At 37.3% G+C, this 19862-nt stretch overlaps 1 long non-coding RNA gene across 1 annotated transcript in view; it reads right to left on the bottom strand.

Moving 5' to 3' along the window:
• Positions 1-19862, bottom strand: part of LOC117097096 — a 203099-nt gene that overhangs the window by 15851 nt on the left and 167386 nt on the right. Inside the window, exons 4-5 of the long non-coding RNA XR_004442814.1 lie at positions 4548-4586; positions 368-409 (exon numbers count right to left, since the gene is read on the bottom strand). This is a non-coding gene — a long non-coding RNA (uncharacterized LOC117097096). The remainder of the gene's footprint in view (positions 1-367; positions 410-4547; positions 4587-19862) is intronic.

Below are 19862 nucleotides of genomic sequence, written 5' to 3'. Positions count from 1 at the left end.
ATTTTTTCAGTTATAATTTTTGCAAAGGCAGTTTCATGAATACAAATTTCTGTTGCCTTCGTCACAATTTAATAGATAGAAGATGCATTCTTACTATAGATCTTAGCAACCTCAGCATACAAACTTTTTTCTTTCCTTATGAAGTCAAGAACTTGCACCTTTTCACTTAAAGAAAGCACTTTATGGCTTCTCTTTGGCATATCTGAACTGTCAGCATCACTACTTGTGATGGTTAATATTCGGTGTCAACTTGACTGAAATAAAGGATGCTGAGACGGCTAGTAAAGTATTGTTTCTGGGGATGTCTGGGAGGGTCTGCTGGAGGAGACTAACATTTGAGTCAGTGGACTAGGAGAGGAAGACTCACCCTCAGTGTGGGTAGGCACCATCCACTTGGCTGCCAGAGCAACTACAACAAAGCAGGGGGAAGAAGATGGGAGAAGTTTACTTGCTGAGTCTTCTGGCTCTCTTTCTTCTTCCAGGGCTGGATGCTTGCTCCTGCTCCTCCTGTCCTTGGACATCAGACTCCTGTGCACTCTGGGACTTGCACCAGTGACTTCCTGGGGACTTTTGGGTCTTCAGCCACAGAATGAAGGCTGTACTATCAGCTTACCTTGTTTTGAGGCTTTCAGATGTGGACTGAGCCACTACCAGCTTCTCTTTTACCCTAGCTTGCAGATGAACTATCGTGGGATTTTGCCTTGTAATCACGTGGGTCAATTCTCGCTAATAAACTTCCTTCTATATATACATATATCCTACTGGTTCTGTCCCTCTGGAGAATCCTGACTAATACATTACTCTTGTGCTTTGGGGCCATTATGAAGTAAATTAAGGATTCCCTGAACACAAGCACTACAATACTGTGACAGTCGATCTAATAACTGAGAGGGCTCCTAAATGACTAAGGAGCGGGTGGAAAGATAGTGTAGATCCTCTGAACAGAGGGAAGAGTCAAGTCCCCAGCAGGATGGGATCTGAGGGCACAAGATTCAGTCATACTACTCAGAATGCTATGCAATTGAAAACATATGACTCTTTTATTTCTGGAATTTCCCATTGAATATTTCCAACCCAGGTTGATTGCAGGTAACTGAAACCATGGAAAGCAAACAGAAAAAGGGGGAATTACTATATTTACAAAAGTAGGCAGTGGGCCAGAATTTACCCTTGGGCAGCTATTTGCTCACTTCTGCTTTACAGCACAGATAATTAACAAATTACCACTGCATGCAAACAGTATGAAATAATATTTTTAATACAATGTTGAGCAAAAGGCCAGTTGCAAAGGAGCAAATGCTGTTCAAATTTATTTATATAAAATTCAGTAACAGGCAAACCTGACCTATGGCTATAAACGTAGGAATAATGGTTCCCTTTTTTGTGCAGAGGTAGTGATTAAGAAGGGCCAAAAACGAGACATCTGAGATGCTCTTAATATTCTAGTTCTTCACATGAACATAAAAAGGGAAACAGCAGACACTGGGACCTCCTTGAGGGTTCAGGTTAGGAGGAGGGAGAAGATCAGAAAACATAAGTATGGGATGCTATGCGTAGTACCTGGGAGGTGAAATAATCTGTACAACAAACCCGTGACGTGACACAAATTTATCTATATAATAAACCTGCACATGTACTCCTGAACCTAAAACAAAAGTTAAAAAATATATTCTAGTTCTTGGCATGGGTGATGTTTATATGATTTCACTGTGTGAAAAATTAATCAGGTGGCTTAGATTGTGTGCACTCTTTAAATGTATATTTCTTTTTTTTTTCCTGAGATGGAGTTTTGCTCTGTCGCCCAGGCTAGAGTGCAGTGGCGCAATCTTAGCTCACTGCAAACTCCACTTCCCAGGTTCATGCCATTCTCCTGCCTCAGCCTCCAGAGTGCCTGGGACTACAGGCGCCTGCCACCACGCCCAGCTAATTTTTTGTATTTTTAGTAGAGACGGGGTTTCACCGTGTTAGCCAGGATGGTCTCGATCTCCTGACCTTGTGATCTGCCTAACTCGGCCTCCCAAAGTGCTGGAATTACAGGCATGAGCCACGGCGCCTGGCCTGTATATTTCAATATAAAGTGAAAACACAATTTAAAAAGCTGAAAAACTGAAAAACTATAATAAACCTGCTCAATTATCCAGTATAGTATATTGGATAATATATACTAAAATGAGAATGCAGAAAATGCTGAGGGCAAGGGTGGTGGAAGAAAATTGAGGAAGCACAAGATTCTCATAATAAAAATAACAGCTAACACATACGAGCATTTAATAGTTTCTAGGAGTTGTGCTAATTGTTTTACAAATGTTATCTGAGCAACTCCAGACTACAGCCCTAAAAGATAATATCAGCAATATTTCCACAGTTGAGGAAGCTGAGGCACAAAAAAGTTGAATACCTTTGAAATAATCATGAAGCTGATAGTAGAAGAAAAGAATACCAACCTGAGTCAAGTGAAATAATAAGTGAGAAGAAGAGAAGAAGACACTGAGCATGACTGGAGACTTGTGGAAAGTGAACACTAGACTCCACTTAGGAAAATGCAAGTCGTTTTAGACAACTGGAATGACAAAGAAACTCCTAGGCAATTGTGGATGAGAAACTGTAAGCAGCAGTGAATCCATATGGGTCTGCAGCAGTCTTAATTCTTGCCTCCTCAGAAGGAAGAGTTCAACCGAGAGGCATTAAGGCAAGAGGGAGAGACGGAGGGAGAGAGGGAGGGAGAGAGGGAGAGAGGGAGAGAGGGAGAGAGGTAGGGAGGGAAGGAGGGAGAGAGGGAGGGAGGGAGAGAGGGAGACAGGAAGGGAGGGAGAGAGGGAGGGAGAGAGAGGGAGGGAGGGAGGAGAGAGGGAGAGAGGGAAGGGGGAGAGAGGGAGAGAGGGAGACAGGGAGGGAGACAGGGAGACAGAGAGAGGGAGAGAGGGAGGGAGGGAGAGAGGGAGGGAGGAGAAGGGAGGGAGGGAGGGAGGGAGGAGAGAGGGAGGGAGGGAGGGAGGGAGAGAGGGAGAGGGAAGGAGGGAGAGAGGGAGAGAGGGAGACAGGGAGGAGACAGGGAGAAGAGAGAGAGGGAGAGAGGGAGGGAGGGAGAGAGGGAGGGAGGGAGAGAGGGAGGGAGGAGGAGGGAGGGAAGAAGAGGGGAGGGAGGAGAGGGAGACAGGGAGGGAGGGAGACAGGGAGGGAGGGAGAGAGGGAGGGAAGGAGGGAGAGAGGGGGAGGAGGGAGAGAGGGAGGGAGAGAGGGAGGGAGGGGGGAGAGAGGGAGGGAGAGAGGAGAGGGAAGAGGGAGAGAGGGAGGGAGGGAGGGAGAGAGGGAGGGAGAGAGGGAGGGAGGGAGAGAGGGGGAGGGAAGGAGGGAGAGAGAGAGGGAGAGAGGGAGGAGGAGGGAGGGAGCACTTGAAGTGCTTTTCCCTTACCTATCCAGTGTTTCTAGAGGAAGTCATATCCAGTTCATTCCATTTTGCCTCTTAGGGCACATGGGTGAGCCACTCATCCAGCTCCTGAGATCTTACTGAGGAGGGCGACAGTGTCGTCTGTTGCGAGACTGCCTTTCCCTGGCATAGGCTGCAACAATTATTATTTTAGGGAGACATTTTTACACCACCTAACCATCATCTGATGGTGGCCTGACATTCCAGGTGGGGGTGGGGGGTCTTCTGCTCTGCTCATGTCTGACTAGATACCAACTCTAACAACACCATGTATTTGTAGTAGGCAATTTACTTTAATAGTCAATTTCTTTTTGTATAGCAAACAACATAGCAAACCCCACACTATCATTGGACCATGAAGAAGAAATTATCCAGAAACCCCATATCATTGAGCAAATTATTCAAGAATATCACATTGATCGTATTCTGAGAGTTTGTCATCTGAACAAGTTCCTAATTGTCTCATATCTCTCTTTATCCAGTCACTAGTAAGAATACAACTTCACAGTCTAAAATACCTTCACTACTGTCCTCATACTACTATTAAGGGACACACATGACTTAATGTCATTTAATCACCATACCTATACATCTATGCAGTTCCATATTTGAAAACAGCAGACTTTTTAGTCCTCCCTACCTGAATTTTTCTTTAAGATATTTGTTCCTAATTTTTATCAGATCAGAAGGAACCACCCAGCCTGCACTACCTAAAGAGGCTTTCCTCACAAGTCACTTACTAACTTGCCATGGTTTAAATCTCAGTTGTTGCATATGTCACTCTCTGTACTTGCCTGTTTTCTTATTTCTTTATTATCTGAAACTCTGACTGTAATATGAGCTTAATGAGGCCACACAGTTGTCCTATTTAGCCCTGTATTTTACTTTTCAAATTATCAGGCAGTTATCTGGGTTCAAGAATTCAAATATTTCTTGAACACATGTGTGAATGAATGAAGATCCTAAATAGTCAATCCATAGGTTTGTAGTGTTTCTAGGTATATAGACACTTTAGAGATTTTTCAATTTTATCAATTACTTGCCATCCTGAAGATTTGAGTAATAAAAGATTTTTTAGGGATTAGAAAGTCTTTGGCAATTAATAAAGACAAGTACTCACAGGTGGTGTTTAGTCATTGTTCTCACTGGCAGTTGGAACCTTGGAAGAGAAAAGAATATGTGGGAATAAAAATATTGGGCATGAAAATGGAATTTTAAATACGAGCATTTCAAATTATGACTCAAGGTACCAGACTGATACATCTTATCCCTTGCCAATAAGCTATGTCATTTGTATGGGAAAAGTATTGTTCCAAAGATATACAGCTTGATAATGAGGGATTTAAACAGAATTTGTAGACAGATGGAAAAAAAAATACTTCTGGCTAAACATATGAGTCTAGTCTCTATGCAAATAGTAAGTTTCACATGGCAAGAAAAATGGAAGAAGTGGACAGATTCACAGAAGGAAACAATATAAACTGATACTGAGTACAGATAGGCAATTGAAATTTCAGATACATACTTAGACAATAGATAATTAATAAACTGGAGGGTTCATCACAGCACTGCTCACATTGTCCTCCAGGAATCAACACATTTAGATGAAGTTAGGCTGAGTATTAGAATGTGAAAAGGAGAAAGCATGCAGGACTTCAGAGAGACATTTTAGGAAAGGAAGATGAGGGAGAGAAGTGAGTTCCTGGTCAAAAAACATACAGGTATACAGGAAAATTCATGAACCTAACCCTGAAATCATCCTAGAGAGACCATAGGGGAAACAAAAGTGAAAGGGAAACTAAAAATAGCTTATTGGAAGGTCCTACTTCGCCAGATGAAGGAAACGGTGTCATCAAAAGAACAGAAGAACTGTTAAAAAAAAACTACATTAAATCTGTGGATTAGAAAATAGCATTGTATCCATGTTAATTTCTCCCTTTTGTACTACAGTTATGTAAGAGAATATACTCATTCTGGGGAAATGCACACTGAAATATGAGTGGTAAAGGGGCATCATGTCTGCAACTTCCTCTGCAAAGGTTCAGGAAAACTCCTATTTTTGCAGATACAAACGTACATATGGATATATGTATGTTTATAGTACTGCCACATTCTTTGTTTCAAATTATGTCAACATTTAAGAAAATAGAGTACATAATTAAGAGATTTTTAAAACTTGTTCATATTTTAGAGCATGATGAGCATTATGATTGGGAACAATTTTTTTCACTTCTTTGAAACTCAGCTACAAAATGAATGTGACACTTATTTGTAGATTTATTGTGATGATGAAATGAAATTATACTGTGTTTTGTAAATTATAAAGAATAGTGTTAACAACATTGCCATTATTATGAGCATGATGGAAATTTTAGTAGGCCTGGAGGCAAGATAGAGTAGCATTGGGGAATTTTCACTCCTAAGTTTCTGCTTGAAGTATTTTTCAGCTGAAAACAATTTTGCCCTATGTGGTAATCACTTAGTCTCTCTAAGAATAGAATAAATAACTAGGAGAGCCTAATTCTGAAGATAATGGGGGAAATTTATAAAACAAAAGTTAAAAAAAACAATAAAACTTCTACATTGGAAAGATGAATAACAAAGAATTTGGGGAATATGGGAAAGGAAAAGGATAGGTATCCTCAAACTCAGCTCAAAATTTCAAAATTAAGCCCAAATTTACAAAACAGTGTAGATTTTGCAACATAAAATAAGATTATTGGAAATGACCTATGCTTGGCAATGTGTGCACCACAGCCCTATCTGTACAATCTCAAGTTATCTAGATGAGGAAGAGTGATATAAAGAAAGAGTGATATAAAAGTCTGACATTAAGAAACGCATGTAAGTAACAGATCTCTCAGCACTTACTATAAGCCAGAAAATATGAGGTGCAGAACCCCAAAGACAAAGAAGGTGGATCTTGGCCCTCACAGAGCTTGCAGTCTCATCATCATTTCATACATGCACAATAGTTTTTATATGCTTTTATTTTCAGATTTAATTGACAGCTTCAAAAATATTTATTTTTTCCATGTTTCACACTCAAATAATTTTAAATCACAAAAATGAGACAATATGTGCAAATTTAAAAAAGAATATAGAAGAAAAAAATGAAGACTTTGCTGAAACAATCTAACTGTATTACAAATATGGGACATAACCTCACTGAAGTGGGTGAGAAGAAAGGAGGTACTGATCTAAGCAACTTTAGACTGACGATATACAAAAAGATAAAAAGAAATGGACACAAACACTATAGTTGTTAAAGTTGTTTCTCACAGGGATAAGGGTTAACTTCTGAAACCACTGTATATACATATGAGATTGACAAATAAGTAAGTGGATGGTGGACAGCTTTTCATCCTGGAGCAGGAGGTTAGAGATAAGTAAGAGGGACAGGTTAGAATAGACCATGCTGTACTGGATTAGAGTTTGAGACATCAATATTAACTCTTGTTTAATTTATGATAGATACTGATGGTCAGATACAGAATATAGACATGTAGACATAAGTGGGTTCTATTTATATACATTTCCCAGCTCTATCTGTTGAAATGGTCTGGAAGTGATAACACCACAATAGCAATGAGCGTATCCACGCCCAGCACTTGGTTTCCAGTACCGCTCTTCAATAAAAAGAACCAGGATTTCTTGGAGAAATGGAAGATTTCAGTAGGACTGGGATAACAAATGTACAAAATAAACCTAGAGCATTTTGTAGTTTCTCAAAGTAGGGAAGGACTAAAAAAATAAAATGAAAGGGTATGTCAAAGGAACACAGGGACCAGCTGAAATACCCTCCAATGGCCAAAGCTGAAAAAAAGTGAGAAACAAAATAAGTCAAGTATTGCATTATATGCCAGAGCATAAAATAAATATCTATAAGTCCATACTGATATAAATAATTGATTTAACTTTTAAAATGAGGGATAATAGACAAGTGTTTCACAGGAGAATTCCACATAATTATGTAGATAATTCCCCCACCAAGATGGTAGGGTGTAAATTTGGCTACATGTAGTGACTTTCTTCCAAAGAATACAGGATGGAAAAGGGGGAGGATTGGGTGTAGAAACCCAATCCTTTTAAGTGTAGAAACCTGGAAAGTGTTACTTCAGCTAGATGGTGAAGGTTAAACTCATCAGTGATAAACCACATTGAGAGCATGTACCTTTGACATGATGTCTTCAGAATGGCATTTCACTTTCTGTGGCCTTCTCCCAGAAAAATAATAAATAAATAACTCCAGTCTATCCATAAGAAGAAAGCATCAGACAAACCCATCCTGAGGAAAATTCTAGAAAGTACTCAACCAGTACTCCTTAAATCTAAAAGTCTTCAGAAGCAAGGATTGTCTGAGAAACTGTCATAGCCCAGAGAAACCTCAAGGATGCATAATGATTAAATGTAATGAAGTAGCTTGGACAAGATGCTAGAGCAGAAAAACAACATTAAGGAAAACTAATGAAATCTTATTAAAGTTTTGGAGGTTAGTTAATAATAATATATTAGTATTGGTTCATTAATGGTAACAAATGCACCATAACATTAAGATATTAACAACTGGAGAAACAGGATGCAGAGTATACAGGAACTCTGTATTATCTTTGCAATTTTTCTGTAAACCTAAAACTATTACAAAATAAACATTTATTTAAATACATAAAAAATCACACAGGCATAACTACCATTATTTTTAAAGTAGCTTCTCAGATTCCACAGCATAGCTGTCTATTTTTAGGACTTAAAGCTTAATAAACCTAACATGCATGGAACAAACAAAAAATAACAGCAATTTTTTGTGGTTAATGGCATAATGATTATGGTTAAAACTGAAGGCTTCAGTTCCATTAACCATAATGTTTGTACACAATTAGGTCTTTGTGGGTGCATGCACTTGTTCATTTTAGTGTGATACAAAATTGGGAATGTAAGATTCTCCATGGTGTTTCTTAGACATAAGAAAGTGTTGATTGGACTGGATCATTCCTAAGCTTGGTTGCATCCCAGTGATTCTCTGATACTGATCCTGAGAGCTTTGAAGTCATCTTGTGATTTTATATGTTCTGTCCTCTCGCTAAGGAATCCTTATCTATTGGGTAGCTGAGATTCCAGAACTTAAAACGGAAACAAATATTCTATATTTAATAAATAGGAAAATGGGTGATAGATACAATACGTAATTATACCAAACAGTGAGTGTTTTAGTCCTGGTTTTACCACTTATGAACTACATATACACTGGTGGGGGGGAAAAAGCCTTTCTAAAACAAAAATAATCAATTCTATTGAGCTGTGGCATACCCCATGAACTCTTAAATCTCTTTGATATATGACATTAACATTACGTTAGCAAGGATATTCTGTACCATCACGTTTTCAGAAATTGGAGTATTGATTCTGTAAGAGGAAATGAGACTTTAAATAAAGGAATATTTTAATTGGGATTATCCAGAACAAAATGCTAATAGAATACAGAGAGAAATTTCTCAAAACATTTTAAATTAATAAGGCTAATATTATACAGTAAGAGCACATAAAATGTCAGAAATAGAGAAGAAGGTTTATATGCAAATATTAATCTTGCCACTTCAGATGGTGATGTTTTCTCAGACTCATAATAATTTATGCATTTTTTTCTTGTAAAATGATTCTTTCTGAGACTAATTACTTGACTAAGTTCTGTAAATGACATATAAAAGTCCTGTGTTTCTAAAATAATCAAGACAGTTTCATACAGGAAGATTTAAACTTCGTAATTTAAAAAATGTAACTGCCCTTCATGTTTCTACCTAAGCTAATTACCTCCAACAGAGATTAGCACTGGCTTTCTCCTCTCAGGGGAAATAGGTGATGATTACGCATTAAGTCTGGACAACTACAATAGTTTCTTCATTGCCCTTCCTACTTTTTGCTAATTATTTCCCAAAGCTATTTATTTGTTATTTTCCCATTAACATTTTCAGTTTCATCCTCCATGAGAAACTTTTCTATAATTAGTGCATAAATCAGACAGGATCACTCACCTGGTCCTTGTGCCGCTCTCCCTTTTTTAGTTATTAAATCTAAAAAGTGAAATGAAATTTCCTCTTTCTCAAAGCCAAGTTGAAGGCTCTATGAGCTTTACAAAATTGTAGCAGTTTGGAAAAAAGTATCCAACATATATTCCTATTCTACAAATTTGGGGAAAATATAGAAATCTTCCCTTAGTTCTCTACCAAAGAAAAATTGCACTGAACAGAATTAATCAGGCAAGAAAAGACTCTATTCAAGGCAATTTCCACAGGGGTTAAGACTATTGCAGTAAAGAAGAGAGATTAAACTCCAGCTAAAGCAAAGCAGGGAAATTTTTAGTTGCTGGGCTGAGCTACTGGAAAGTACTGGAGGACATTAGGAGTGAAGTTGGTCAATGTGTTTAGACCATCTGTGTATGCTAATTGGATTTATCTAAGGTAAGTTCTTACACTCCACAGAGCTTGGGAGATAGGAGTGCTATTTTTTTCTTTTTTCTTCTTTTTAGTTTTACTGAGGTATGATGGGCAAATTATATATATATATATATTTATTTAAGATGTGCAATTTCACATTTTGATAAATGTATACATTGTGAAATGATTCCCATAGTCAAGCTAATTAACATACCCATCATCTCGCATAATTGCCTTTTTTGTAGTGAGAACACTTGAGATCTGTTCTCTCAGCAAATTTCAAGACATTACATTATATTAATGACAATATATTATCATTAAGTGTAGCCACCATGCTGTATATTAAGTCTCCAGAACGCATTCACTGTATAACTGAAAGGTTGTATGTTTTGACCAATATCTTCCTTTTTCACCATATCCAGCCCCCGGTAACCACCATTCTATTCTCTGTTACTAGGAGTTGGACTTTTTTTAAGATTCTACATATAAGTCTGATTATGCAGTATTTGTCTTTCTATGCCTGGCTTATTTCCCTTAACACAATGTTCTCCAAGCTCATCCTTGTTGTTGCAAATGAAAAGATATCCTTTTTAAAAAAAGATGGAATAATATTTCATTGTGTGTGTGCATATATATATATATATATGCACACACACGCACATACATATCCAAATAGCCATATATCTATACACTGTTTGTACACATGGGATTTTATATATACATATATATCACATTATTTAATCCATTCACCTGTTAGGCTGTTCTTTATCTTGGCTATGTGAATAATAGAGCAATGCACATGGGAGTGCAACCATTCTTTGGGTATCTGATTTTATTTCCTCTGGATATGTACCCAGAAATGAGATTGCTGAGTCAGATGGTAGTTCTATTTTTTTTTTAATTTTAATTTTAATTACTGTTTTCCATAATGGAGCAGTGTATTCTTGATGTTACATTTCAGAGTTGGCTTCCAGGTACTTGAGAAAGACATCTCTGGATTGTACAACTGGCAAGAGATGAGAAGAAGCTGAACATCTCAAAAAGGCAAAGAAATAATTGGATTTGCAATTGCAAGTTTCCCAAGGTAAAAGCTCTGAGAAAAGATAAATTAGGGGCCTATAGTCAGAAAAAAAAAAATCTATCTAAAGTTTAGTCAACCTGAAGGGAATATCAATTCCTCTTTATTTCTATCCTTTCCTATATTTTGGTATGGGGAAATATGAAAAAATCCCATAGAAAGTATATTTCTTACAAGTATAAAAAAAATGGAGTCGGTTTTCATTTTCCTGAAGGTAGAGTACTTGATTATAGGAGTGATTGGGAGACAGGGTCTGAGCCATAGCCAGAGAATCCCTTGAACTACTTATTTTTAAAAAATGATTTGCAAATTACAAATTACACTTTAGACCTACCGAATCTGTAATTTGGAGGGAAATGACTGTTACATTATATTTTTAAAAAGCTGCTCTTGGGTTCTGAAGCATCATAATGATGACAGCAATTGCACTATCAATTTTCAACATCTTTCTATAAAAAAGTCAACAATTGAGAAGATGTTTGCTGTTATTTTTTCCAAAGTGAATGCAAAATGTAGTAGGAAAATCTATGAAATAAGAGTAAGGAGTTTTAAGCTTCAGAAGGCTGGCATATCTTGCCTTTCTTTTCATAAATAGACATGCACTTATAGATACATAGTAATATCTTTATTTTTCAGCAATTATAGTTAAGGAACTACTGTCACAGATGACCACATTTGTGAATGCTATCGATGTAAATGTAAGCGAATTAAAGTAGGCACAAAGAAGTATATACAGTGCCATTTCATTAATAACATTTCACAAGCAAACAAAACTAATTTATGCTAGTTACCTTTGGGATCGATAACGGAAAGTGGGCAGGGTAGAGGCTTTTGAGGTTCTTTGTAATTGTCTATATTTTTACCTTGGTGGTGATTACACAATATGATTACATTGTAAAATTTCCCTGAGTTGCTATAAGCTTTATTATAAGCTTAATGTATGTGTACTTTATATGAGTAAGTTATCAATGAATTAGAACATACACACACACACACACACACAGGTAAGCTTTAGAGGTTCTTTTCTCAGAGCTCTTTCAAGATCATGCTTGTGTAACTGTGAAGACAACAGATACTTATATGCTTCCAGCTGTAGCACCATTCGGTTCTGCCACAAAATTTGAATGGAGACTGCATTTTTTTCTGGACAGTTCTGAACCAATGACTGAGCATGTTGGAGCTGCTAGGGCCTGGCCATTTCTGCCCAATACAGAAGTCCTATAATGAATAATCTTCATTCTGAAGCTCTCCTCTTGGCTACCCAAAACCTTGTCAAGTCTGTATTGCAGTCTGAAGGTCTCCCTGGAAAATTCCACTTCATGTCCCCTTTGTTTTCCCAGCTGTCACATTTGCATTGTGGTCTGAAGACTTTCCTTGATCAATCTGGCTTCCTCCTCTTTCCTCTTTCACAGGTATTTCCTTCAGCTGCCCTACGTACCCAATAAAAGTTTTGCATTCCCAACTGGTTCTCAATATTTGCTTCCCAAAGAACCCTAACTGATACAATATATATCCAGCGGAAGCTCACAGTGCAATAGTTCATTTTTCTAATTATTATCAATTATGTATTCATTCATCCAATCAGTTAATAAATATGTATTGAGCTATTAGTACATTCTAGGCATTGCTATGTTTTCTAGAATATAACAAGAAAGAAAAGGAAGAAAGCAAGGGAGAAAGGCAGGAGATAGGAAAGTAGGAAGGTAGGAAGGAAGAAAGGGAAGAAGGGGAAAAAAAGAATAAAAGATGAAATCAATGATTAGTAGGGATTTTTGGCCTGAATATCAGTATGTTATTTACTAAAATGGAGAAGAATGAAATAGAAAAATTTGGGCACAAGAAAAAAAACAAAATTTCTTTCTAAATTAGACATGTTGATTTTTAGGTAGCTATTGACCATTAGAGTAGAAGGCAGTTGAGATCAGTGCTGGAGCAGGAATTCTAAGTATCATCAGCATGTATTATTTAAACATGTGACGTTGACTTGTTAGATTTAAAAATAGTCGACGTCTCTAATTGTGTGTGTTTTAACCCATACCATAATAGTTTCTATAAGAAAAAATTTGACATCATATTTATGGTTGGTTATGGTTTTTTTGTTAAATCATATTACCATGATTCTTTTGATACAAATGCAGGATTCTAACTTTCATGTTAGTTCATAACCTTCAGACTCCAACTACCATTGAAGGACCTCTAATTTCTTTAAAACAAATATAGCAAACTATTTCTTAGAGTTCCTATGGGTCATATATGCACTCAAAAAGTATGTTGGAGCCAGGTGTGTTGTAATGTGCCTGTAGTTCCAGCTACTTAGGAGGCTGAGGATGGAGAATGGCTGGAGCCCAGGAGTGCAAGACCAGCCTGAGTACTATTAAAATATTTCTGTCACTAAAGAAAAAAATAAGTACACTTGAATATTTTGTGATCTTTGCAATATTCTGTTTCTACTTTAGGTTCTCTTCCATTGCATGATTTTCTTTATTCCTGAATAAAGCATATTATGTTCTGTGAAGTAATCCAGTTCTTACTGTGTCTGCTATCCTTGTAATGATATCTGCCATTGCTATCTGATATCACTGTGCCATGTGATTGGCAAGGCACTTCAAGAAGGGGGAAAAGAGAGCCCTGTTTTTGTTTCTAAAGGCAAAGCCATGCAAACTTCTATATTAATGCAAAAAGTCTGTTTTTCAAATACTGTATAATGGATAGTCTTTTCTCTGACCATTTGAATGGAATTCTGACCAAGTCTAATTTAAGAGGCAAGAATATTGCTTTTATAATTCTGAATGCAAAAACATAATATGCCTTCTGAAAAAATCATTTAGGAGATTAATAAATATTTATTCATTGAATTTTTATCTGAAACAAGAAATAAAATGACAATGGATAGAAAATAGTGTAGATTAATTAAAAATCAAATAATGTTATATACTGATTAACGTTTTATGTGTCAATTACTATGCTTTATGTAGTTTACCTCATTTAGTCTTCCCAGTGACTAAAAGATAAGTAGTATTATCCTCATTCACACATGAGATAACTGGAGATCATGATGGATATTATTCAGGATTCAAATCCATATTTTTTTACTCAAAGAGCCCCTCTTTCAATAATATGCACCATTCTACTAGAAAATTCAGATATTGGTGTTTAAATATAGAAAAATATAGCAAAGTCTATATCATTCACAACATAATGAGCTAAAATATGCTATTCTAACTCAATGTGTTAGAAATAAGAAGAAGGAATATTAACTTGAACGTTTACCTGACATTACACAGTAGGAGAAATCCACACTGCACTGGAGAGTATCAGGATATTAAAATAGGCAAACTACCCAACAACCAAAGAGAAGACATAAATTGCCAATATTATATGTAGTAAGAGAAGTGACACTGCTCCAGCATCGATAGATAACTAAAGGAAAATAAGCAATATTATTAACAACTTAATGTGAATAAATTATATAGCATTTATAAAGTGGGAAAAATGCCTTGAAACACACAATCTATTAAAGTTCACCTAAAAAGAAAAAGATAGCAAGAAAAGTTCTATATCTATTCAAGAAATTGAATTTTAGCTAAAAACTTCCCCACAAAGAAAACTCCAGGCCCATATGGCTTCACTGATGAATTCTATCATATATTGCAGTGAAAAGAAATGGTAATTGTCTAATACTTCTCAAAACTCAATATGAGACAATATCAACAGTTCGTTTTTTAAATGTACAAAGCATTTGAACAGAGCCCTCATTAACAGAAGATAAATGGATGACAATCGGACAAAATGATGTTCAACCTCACAGTCATTAGGGAAATGCAAAATAAAATTAGATGTCATTATACAACCAATATAATGGCAGATCGCACCAAGTCTTGGAGAGAATGAGAAACAACTAGAACTTGTATAATTGTTGGTGAGAATGAAAAATAGTATTCATACAATTATGGTTTTAAAAGTTTGGCAGGACTAGGTGCAGTGGTTCAAGCCTATAATCTCAGCACTTTGGGAGGTCAAGGTGGGGCAGATCGCTTGAGCTCAGATCCAGACCAGCCTTGGTAACATGGCAAAACCCTATCTCTACCAAAAATTCAGAAATCAGTTGGGCATTGTGGTGCACACCTGTACTTCCAGCTACTCAGGAGGCTGAGAAGATGGCTTGAGCCTGGGAGTTGGAGGTTGCAGTGAGCCACGATCAAGCCCCTGCACTCTAGTCTGGGCAACAGAGTTGGACCTTGTCTCCAAAAGAAAAGAATAAAAGTTTGGCACCTTTTTTCCACCTAGCGTATGATGATCATACCACCCATAGGTAATTTACCCAAGAGAAATGAAAACGTACACCCATATAAACATATTACCTGAATGTTTACAGCAGATTAATTTGTAATACCCAAAAACTAGAGATAATCCAAATGTCCATCAACAGGTGAATTGAAAAGGTAATTATGATACATTCATAGAATGGAATCTTATTTAGCCTTAAAAATAAATGAACTCTTGATACATGCAGCAAGGATAAATCCCAAAAAAATGTACTGAAGGAAAGAACAAGATTAAAATGTGAACATATGGTATAACATTTATATACAACTCTAGAAAATGTAAATTAATCCAGAGTGACACAAAGCAGTTCAATGGTTGTCTACAGCTGAGGGTAGGCGGTACCTGAGGGGAATTACACAAGGGCAGAAGACAATTTTAAGGGGGCAGAAGGTTATGTTCATTTTCTTGATTCTGGTGATGGTTGCTGACTTAGCAACATGTCAAAACTTGTCCAATTGTATATTTTAAATATGTACAGTTTATGGTATATACATTATATCTGGATAAGATCATTTATATAAAATTCATTTGAAGGAAAACCAGATAGTGTTTAAGAAAAATTAGAAAAGACTATAACTTGAAACAATGGCTACCTATAGAAAGATGAACGATAAAAAGTAAAACTAATATCTGTCCTTCCATATATTAATGAAAAGACTAACATAAGTTTTGTTTCTAGAAATTTAAATGAAGAAAATAATAAAACTCTTGGAGAAGTTTTAGGTTTGGAAGGGGAAGGACTAGAGTCTACTATAATGAGATAGTTTACCTTTACACCATATATGTAAAAATGCACTATATATACATACTATATACTACAACATTTATCATATAAGTGATACTCTCTACATGCTGTATTACTCTGACTCCTTTTCATGTTTAAAAAATGGTTTTCACTTAACATCTGGCTGACTTTAATTGGTTCCAGGAGTGCTGAAAATGCACATAGAATAGCACCTGCTGTGTTCCTATGGAAACTAGTATATAATAATACCTAACACAATGCCTAAACGTTACTTTATTCTCATGGATTCAACATAGTACTTGGCATGTAGCAAATGTAAGTTTTTCTTTTTGTAACTTTGTGAAAAAATTTTTTTGAATACTTACAATCTACATATAGTTGGTTGAATCCACTGATATGGAACTGATGGATACAGAAGGCTAACTACAGTTGAGAAAGAAATGAAAGATTGCTTTAGAAGTCTATGAATGACATACACATCAGTGAGTAGGACTAGAAGACAAAGAGCAAACATATATGCACCTAGTGGATAAAAAGGAGATTGTGTTTTGTTTGCACTGTGCCCTCATACTCTGGCAAGTCGTATGTAAGATTTGTGCTTGGTGAACTAAAAGAAACTGCATGAATTTCCCACTGCTGCTGTAACAAAATTACCACAAACTCAGTGGCTTAAAATAACATGTTTATTTTCTTACGTTTTTGGAGGTCAGAAGTACAAAGCATCACAATCAAGCTGGTGACAAAACTGTGTTCCTGCTGCAGGTGCTAGAGAAGAATCCATTTATTACACGTGTTTTCCAGCTTCCAGAGTAAGCTCCCATTTCTAGGCTCATGGCTACATCACTCAGCCTCCGCTTCTGTCATCACATCACCTGCTCCCTCTTGTAAGAACTCTGCTGATTACGCTGGGCCTATCTGGATGATCCAGGATAATTTCCCTATTGCAGGAGCCTTAATTTAATCACATCTGTACAGTTTCCTTTGCCACACAGGGTAACATGTTCTGGGGATTAGGGCTTGAATCTCTTTTTTGTTTTAGACAAAGTCTTGCTCTGTCACCCAGGCTGGAGTGCGGTGGCACGATCTCAGTTCACTGCAGCCTCACCTCCTGGGTTCAAGTGATTCTCCTGCCTCAGCATCCCAGGTAGCTGGGATTATAGGCGTGCCTCACCATGCCCAGCTAATTTTTGTACTTTTAGTAGAGACGGGGTTTCACCGTGTTGGTCAGGCTGGTCTCAAACTCCTGACCCCAAAGGATCTGCCTGCCTCAGCCTCCCAAAGTGGTGGGATTACAGCCATGAGCCACTGAGCCTGGCAGGGCTTAAATATATTTGGGGAGGTCATTAATTTGCCTACTACAGGAGCCATCTGTTTCTCAATTATAACACTGTATTTCTTCCACTTGTTTCTCACTAAGGAGAATACATGACTTCATGTGAAGAAGATAAGTACATTTTGTATTAAATCATAAAATAAAGGACTACTTTTTATTTCACCTTCAGAATGATGAAATGTCTTAAGCAACTAATCACAAGTCCATTAGAATGGAGGTAGTGAATGGTGGTTGATTAAGCACTGCACTTGAGGTCAGATGACATGGACTCAATTCCTACCTCTATGAGAGTTCCTTAACATCGTTCCTGGGAAACGCTAAATAATCAATGAGTATTTGTCACATGAGATTGAAGGGCAGTATAAAAACCAGCCAGTTTGAGTTCTTAAAAAGGGTGAACACAGTGGGTAGAAAAAGAGATAATGCAAAGTCACAATTTATCTGTGGCTTTATTAAGACACTGTGTTTCCTAAATTGAGCTCTTCCCCAGTTTATATATTTTCCCAATTATTATTAACTATAATGAGATGTTAAGACATAAAATATGAAAATTAGCCTTGTTTTATTATTCAGCATCTGATGAACCATGCAAGTTACAGAAAATATTTTTAGAAGTAGTTTTCTGTGTATATCAGATAACAGAATAAGATGTGGATCTTAAAGCAAAGCGAGCTGATGTGGAAGGACAATTAAAAGAGATTAACCAATTTATATCATGGACATTTTTCAAACAGAAACATATAAATAGGTTGTCCATATGCTCTTAGATTGGTGTTTGGAGAGAAAGATGAAGAGGCAGGTTGAGGATTACTACTCAGGGTAAACTAAATGTATACAATACAATGTAAGGAATCAAGACAGTGTCAGTATTGATCTACTATGATCATCATCGCCACCCTCCTTCCCTGATCTCGTCCTGACCTGTTCTTGCAAACTACTGTTTTCAGAGATTATTATGGTAGCCTCTTGTAGCTGTTTTTGCCAGTGGCCCAATAGACATTCGAATTTGCATTCTTTTCAAATTACCTGTAAGTGCTTGTACAGGTAGACAGGTCAGCACTGCATTTTCATCGTCACTGAGGTCAGCTAAAGGTAGGTTTCCTGATAAGGCTACTGTAGTAGCTCACATATATTATATTTACAATAGTTCCTTAAGAATATTGTACAAAGCCTCGGGTTTTCTTGTTTAATATTGAAAAATGCAAATTGTCACATTATCAGTGTCTGTTCCCTCTACATTTTGCAGTACCTCAGGCAAGGTCCATGTCCTTGGGTGTATTTTTTTTTTTGGTGGGTGGGGGGGGTGTAGGTAGCCTCTCTCATTTTTTTCTCAGGTCTGTGTATGTGTGTGTGTGTGCACATATTTGGGTGTATGGGTGCATGCCAGTCAGTTGAGGGTGGACTGGGAACGATTCCAGGGTTTTACAATATAAAGTCCCTTAATATCTTCAAGTAGTGTCTGATTTCAGCAATCTTGACAGAATCCTCAGCCATGCTCATGTCTACTGCACTACCAGAGCACAGAGGTAAGTCTAAAAATGAGTTTCCAGGAACAGACCAAGTCTCAATTCTCTGGAACAAATATTCAAGCTTGTATCTATTATACTGGGCAAGTATACATGCATTTATTCTAAATATATTCTAACTGTCAGCTGCCTAATACGTCAATGGTTAAGATTTTATCATGCTTAAAATGAAAAAGGAAACATAGGTCATACAACTGACTATTTCTATTTGAATTTTGAATTTATTCATTAATTCTGTTCAGGTGAGAGGTCAAGCCTGGAAGGGGGATACTTGTTAGTGCAAGAGAGAGTCAGAAAGCAGGAGGGATAAAGGTAAATACTTTTATCTTCCTCTCTTCCTGCCCTTTGATATTTAAATTTCCTCTTAGTATGTACCATTGGACAAACCCAGCTGCAAGTCAGAGGGCAAAGGAGTCTGGGTATTGTAAACCATAGAGGGCAGCCTTCCAGAAAGCCTGAGGAGGACAGGCAAGGATGGATAAGGATCAATACGATATGGATAAGGATCAACTAGGAAATAAGAAAAAGCTCCTTGTCTTCCCTTTCCCTCAGGTTCCTCCCTAAAAGCAACTACTTGAAACTCTTTAGCTTATTCTTTTTTTTTTTTTTTTTTTTTGAGACGGAGTCTTGCTCTGTCACCGGGGCTGGAGTGCAGTGGCCGGATCTCAGCTCACTGCAAGCTCCGCCTCCCGGGTTCACGCCATTCTCCTGCCTCAGCCTCCCGAGTAGCTGGGACTACAGGCGCCCGCCACGTCGCCCGGCTAGTTTTTGTTTTTTTTTTTTAGTAGAGACGGGGTTTCACCGTGTTCTCCAGGATGGTCTCGATCTCCTGACCTCGTGATCCGCCCGTCTCTGCCTCCCAAAGTGCTGGGATTACAGGCTTGAGCCACCGCGCCCGGCCTAGATATTTACTTTCACATCTCTACTAAGCTCACTTATATTACTAATTCCTGGTTTTTTAATACTAGAAATTTTCTACTGATGTCCCAATTTCAA

The sequence above is a fragment of the Trachypithecus francoisi genome, unplaced genomic scaffold, assembly GCF_009764315.1.
Source record: "Trachypithecus francoisi isolate TF-2019V2 unplaced genomic scaffold, Tfra_2.0 Contig01461, whole genome shotgun sequence".
Taxonomy (NCBI): Eukaryota; Metazoa; Chordata; class Mammalia; order Primates; family Cercopithecidae; genus Trachypithecus; species Trachypithecus francoisi.
The sequence above is the reverse complement of the archived record's forward strand: the minus strand, read 5'-3'. Positions and strand labels throughout refer to the sequence as shown.